This window comes from Coffea eugenioides, chromosome 2 (assembly GCF_003713205.1).
Source record: "Coffea eugenioides isolate CCC68of chromosome 2, Ceug_1.0, whole genome shotgun sequence".
In the NCBI taxonomy this organism is placed as follows: domain Eukaryota; kingdom Viridiplantae; phylum Streptophyta; class Magnoliopsida; order Gentianales; family Rubiaceae; genus Coffea; species Coffea eugenioides.
The window spans coordinates 74,384,106-74,390,105 of NC_040036.1; positions in this window are offsets into that span (position 1 = coordinate 74,384,106).

The window sequence follows — 6,000 nt, forward strand, 5'->3', positions numbered from 1 at the left end:
GATGAAGGGCATAATAAATGTGAGGATGTGTATTCAAATAATATATTGATTGCAAATTAAGTATATTAATCGATATCAATTAGGCACCCTGCTTTTATACAAAATCTATTATTCTTTATTTATTTATTTATTTATTTTGGGTGGTGGTTAGGAACCAAAGAAAACCGAAAGTGTCAAAATATTGACATATGGTAACAAATTATGTGAATCAGAAGGGTTGAATCTTGAATTTAAAAGGTTATACAGAGCTTTCCTGTTGCACTCACCATCTTGCTTGGTAAAAGATTCCCACTTATGGATGCTATAATTTTTTTTATATGTTTACATCAGTAGAATTCAGTAACACCACCATTTGGTTAGAATATTAGTTTTAAGCTATTTCAACCCAACTACTACTTCTATAATCTTATACTATAAAGAAAGCCACTTTCAACATCTCCTTTATAATAAACAACTAGCAATAATATTATTCTATTCTTTCATGTATTATATTTGACCATCCTAACTTTTTTTATTTTGAAAAACAAAATTGACATATTCTGCGAGTAAAATGACTAAAATATAACATTATATAAATACAGCAGATTCAAGACTCAACTCTTTTTAAATTTTTATTAGTTAAGAGTTTACCTGTATTTTTTTTTTAGCAGAGGAAAAATCAAAATATGCGTCGAGGCTTAATCATGCAATAAAATAAAAGTAGTAGTTTATCAGTTGTATTTTGACTATTTTCTTCTGCTCTATCTTTTCTCGTATGTGAAAAGAAAATGACACTTCATTTTCTGCAATAACTTTGGGTGGTTCTAACTTCCAACACATTATTATTGATTAAAAGGAGAATCCCATGAATATCATCATTTGGAATTCGTCGTTTATAAGCAAGGTCTGGTTAGGACCACAAGCAAAGACATGATCATAACAGTATATGATGATGAAGATGTCACAAAAGGATGAATTTGTCACCTACATTTGATAGGCCCCTTTGGAATTATGTTAACCTATATATAGACTAATTGTTTTCAAGTTAAGTGATGATCAAGAAATTTGATATCCATTAAACTGCAAGTCCTAATCAACTAAAAATTGTGTCAAGCATTTATTAAAATTATAAATCAAACTCCCAACTATCTTTAAAAAAAAATAAATAATCAAACACCAACCCTGAAATGCGAAATAAACACATTATAACATTTTATAAAGAAATATTTGACACAGAACCTGATGAGGTTTATGTTAAAACTTTCCAACCAAAAAAATGAAAAAAGAAACAGAATCAATTTGCAAATATATATATATATATGATTTTTATGCATGAAACAGTTGTACTAACTATGTTCGTTTTTTTTTTTTTTTGACAAGAAAACCTGCAGTCACTATTCAAAAGTGTGCACTGAATAATCCCGTCTCGTGCAATAGTCCGCCAGTAATTGACTCACAGATGACCAAGGAAGAAATGGATACAAAATGTAGGAAGAAGAGAGACAATAAAGAAATAGACAATTGTTGTATACCAGTAATTCTTACCATGTCTTGATGAAGATGTGTGTGGAGCAAATAGAAAGGCCGGCAGATACATCTCAACAATGGCCAGAAAAGTGACATTATGCCCTTGACCGCCACCACCATTAAAATCATTGCTGCACTTCTCATTTCTCACCTATATAACATTAATTACCAGTCATAGATTTATTCCCTTTAGTGGACTTTACACCATCTTAATTAATTGGTCCTACATTTATATGGTCGGTGATGATAACAGTGACCATTGTAGTTTTTTCCATGATCACAGCTCAGCACAACAAATTTGCTCTTAGAAACTGTGATGATTAGTGAATACTTATATATGGTAAAGTCATTCCAACAAAAATTAGGTGACAGAGATTAGTTTAATCATTATATGGTTTAATACTGTGGGAAAACTTAAGGACAAGTTGGCATATATATTGTATGATTTCATCTCAAATTCATTTAACCGACTTCAGGGTTTTTGTGATTTTTAGTGTTTAAAATAAGAAAAATAATATTGGCACGTCTTAAAATGTCTCTAAAATTCTTCCTTTAAAAGCATAGAGGAAAAAAGATAACATCTCCCTAAAATATCATCTACTGCAATAAGTAATTAATAATGAAAGTAAAAGGTTTACCATATAGTGCTTTCCAAAACTATGTACTATAAAAGCCCTTCTGATAGTAATACATACTCATATTTTCCATGGAGATTTCCTAATAGACATGTGTTTTAACTATTATGGCAATGCGCAGAAGGAAAATGATGATTGCCATATAACACAACTCTTTCGATGTTTCCAATGAGGACAAACATGAATTTGTCTTTGGCATATGGATGTTTGTTGTGGTTGCCTTATTCCTATGCTTTCTATTCTAGTATTGCAATTAGTAGATCGAGTTACGGGAACTTGGAAGTGGTCTGACGAATGATTCTGTACTAAATCACGTTCATTTGTGTTTGTAAATTTTGAAAAAAAAAAACAAATTCTATTCTAATACAGACCATACAAACAAACAATCCGGTAAAGATTTGCTTTTTATGTTAACGAGTATTATTAGTTGTTTATAAATACATTTCTTCGATATCTTTTCTACGTTAACAGTGTGAAGGTTACCGTAACAGTATTCGAACTCTCTTCCAACCTCAACATCAATTCGAAAAAAGACATCAATAATCTATCCTAGGATCAAAGTTTAGAATCTTTTTATCCTAGAACACTCAACTATTTTGCCCCATCAAAAAAAAGAGAAAATACATAAAATTTGTGAACTTTATAGTAATAATATTGACGCACTTCAATAGTCATTGCTTATAAATATCATTTTGCTTTCTTTTTCAATCACCCTTTTATCTTATATATATAACATTACAAAATATGTTATCAATATTCTAAATAACTATTTCAAATAATTGTTTCAGCAGCATAATTTTCAACATTCGAAATTTAGCTCAATCAAATCCCTTACCTAAAAAGAAAAGGCTGCCAACTAATTTATGACCATACCCTCTATCATCATCGTAAAAGAAAAGGCAAAAAAAAAAAGGGCAAAAAACCTTAGCGGCCATTAAACTATTGTCAAGATCATGTTTTGGCCATTGAACTATTTTTTGTCAATAATTGACCACTAAACAACTTAATCAGTAAACCTGTGGCCATTTCGTCGGTAATAGCTCTTAATTTCTGAAATTAGCATGACACGTGGCAAAGCACAGGGCAAATTTGTCCAACAATTTACTGTCATAATTTTGGATCTTAATATGGATCTTGACCAAAAACACTCTGTCAAATTTCTAATTCCAACATCCATCTCTGGTGAAAATCAAATTAATTTCAATTCTCAAGTAAAGATAGCGGATACTGCTAGTAATTAATGGGGAAGGTGCACGGGAACAACCGCGGATCCATGGTGCTGGACCGCTCGACTCCTGGCGGAGGGCGTTCAGTTTAAGATTTGGTCAGCCTCATTCCGCCGCATTATACTGGACACAGTTTGGTGCGGGACGCGGCAGCATCATAAGCACAACAACACTGGCAAATTAACCATCCAAGAGCCCAAGCCCGAGCCTGACATTGATCTAGTTTTGCCCTTTCAGCAATGAAGAAGTTGATATACAGCAAAGACTTAAAAAATCTTACAATTTTCTTTGCAGGCATATCTGGAAATGATTGCAGAGCGCAGAAAGAGAGTTACAAGTGGTGTCGAAGATACGTACGGCTTGGGAAGATTTGACAGAGAAGCCGGGGAAGGGGATGCCGGACCCATCACCAAGTAGTCCAAGGCTGTCTACCTTTTCCCCTTCTCCTTTCTCCTCCCCGACTAGTGTGAAGAACACACACACCTACTAATAGCTCCAGTAAATTTCAACTGATACTGGCTATGTATTTGCATTAAGCACAGGCGTTTTGCCTGGCACGATCTCTAAAAAATGGAACTTCGAATATTGTTCGTTGAGAGTCTTGAGATCTGCTAGATTTCTTAATTCCATTATCCAAGCGTGAAAAGAAATCGTCATCCAAGCAAATGTGCAAAGAAGCTGGAAATACTACTGAATTTGTTGGACAAATTTGCCCTGTGTTTTGCCACGTGTCATGTTAATTTCAGAAATTAAGAGCCATTACCGACGAAATGGCCACAAGTCTACTGATTAAATTGTTTAGTGGTCAATTATTAACAAAAAATAGTTTGATGGCCAAAACATGATCTCGACAATAGTTTAATGGCCGCCGAGGTTTTTTGCCCAAAAAAAAAAAAATGGTGCAACGAAAGGAATGTACCCTTACCTAAATTAAGGGTAAGACACTTAGAAAATTGGGTCAAAAGGGTCCAACAAATAAGGGTCAAATCATTTGACTCGAATGAAATGGGGAGGTAGGACCCTATGCAGGAAGGATAAGATATACTCGTGAAAAACATAGATCCGACCCATAATGAGCTCCTAATTCTAAAGACGTCGGTCGGGAGAAGAATCAATAAAAACGGTGCGGTCCCATTTTGCCTGGGGATCCTCTGGTCCACAATTCACATTTCTCTAATACGTGACACGCATCACCAAACAATCGCATGTGGGGCGGCTGCAGCTGCAGTACTGAGAAATTGGAAAACGACATCACTTCTTGGGAGTTTCTCCATTCTCCGGCGAGCACTTTTCCACGAGAGGAGTTTCTTTTCTCATTTCCAATTTGGTAGGGTTTGAATCGTGAATTTTGATGCATTGCACCGCTGCCCTCTATCGAGACTCTCCGGAAATAACTTCTACTAACAGACAGTAATACTACTATAAATTTGGGGCCTCTGCCAACAATATATAAATATGGGGCTTGAACTAGGGTTGCAGGGACAAGCACAGAGCTAAATGAAGATGACTCGATTTGGGATGTTTCTAGTTACGATTTTAAAATTTTGAAATGAACGTACCAAATTATATATATTTATATATTTTTTTAAGTTTCATTGGGCCTGATTGAACTCGAAATAAGATCGATTGATCTTGATGAGCATGAGATCGAGTAATGCAAAATAAAATCAAACTCGAATTCGAGATTGACTTTCAAAAATTCGACGAGTTTGAATTCGAGTTCAGGTTTTTTAACGTAAGTCGAGCTCAAGACTCAAGTAGTACATTACTCGAACTCGACTCGATTCGATTCGATTACACCCCTAGCCTCGTTCTCTCAATTCAGGACGTGAATTAATTCCATGATTTACTATTAGTGATAGATTTTTTGGGCTCTCCGATCATTAGTCAATGTTGGTGCTTAATCGTGCCGGGTTAGGTAAAGAGTGACTTCTACGACTATTATTCTGTTCAAAGAAAGTGGAAATTGAAAGTAATCATGCTCACATTTCCATTGAGCATGTGGGATTTCTCTCCTTTGAAGTGGCATTAACACTTGAGAGTTTTGAGTCAATAATCAACTTTAGAGATGCATATGTGATGTGGGAGTTACTTGAGCCAAAAACATTTCCCCTCTGATAGAAATGACTACCATCTTCCCATACTTTTGATATTCTCTATTCATGTTGTTGTGAAATTTAGGGATGTGTGAACTAGGGCAAAACGTGTATGAATTTGTGTACAGTATAGCACTGTTCTGTGCATATACACTAAAATAAGGTGGGTTGACCTAAAATTCTTATTCCAGGCCATTCCTGGGAATACAGGTGAGCAACAAAAGTGGAATAACCTGTCAATTTTTATCCTTCATCTTGCCGATGAAATCTTCTTAATTAACACTTGTAAATTAGGTACGTCAAAGGATGGAGGTGTCTGGTCTAAAATTAGGTCTAGACTTGTTTCTTGTAACAATGGTAGAAGTGATCTTACATGTGGATGCAATCAATCTAATTTCAAATCAATTACTTTTATCCCAAAAGGAATTAATAGCAGACAAACCTTTTTCTCTTTTTTTCTTTTTTTTTTTCCTTTGTATGTGTTTATTGACTAGTTTATCCTAAAAGTGGACAATCATCTAATATTTTTCTGAATGC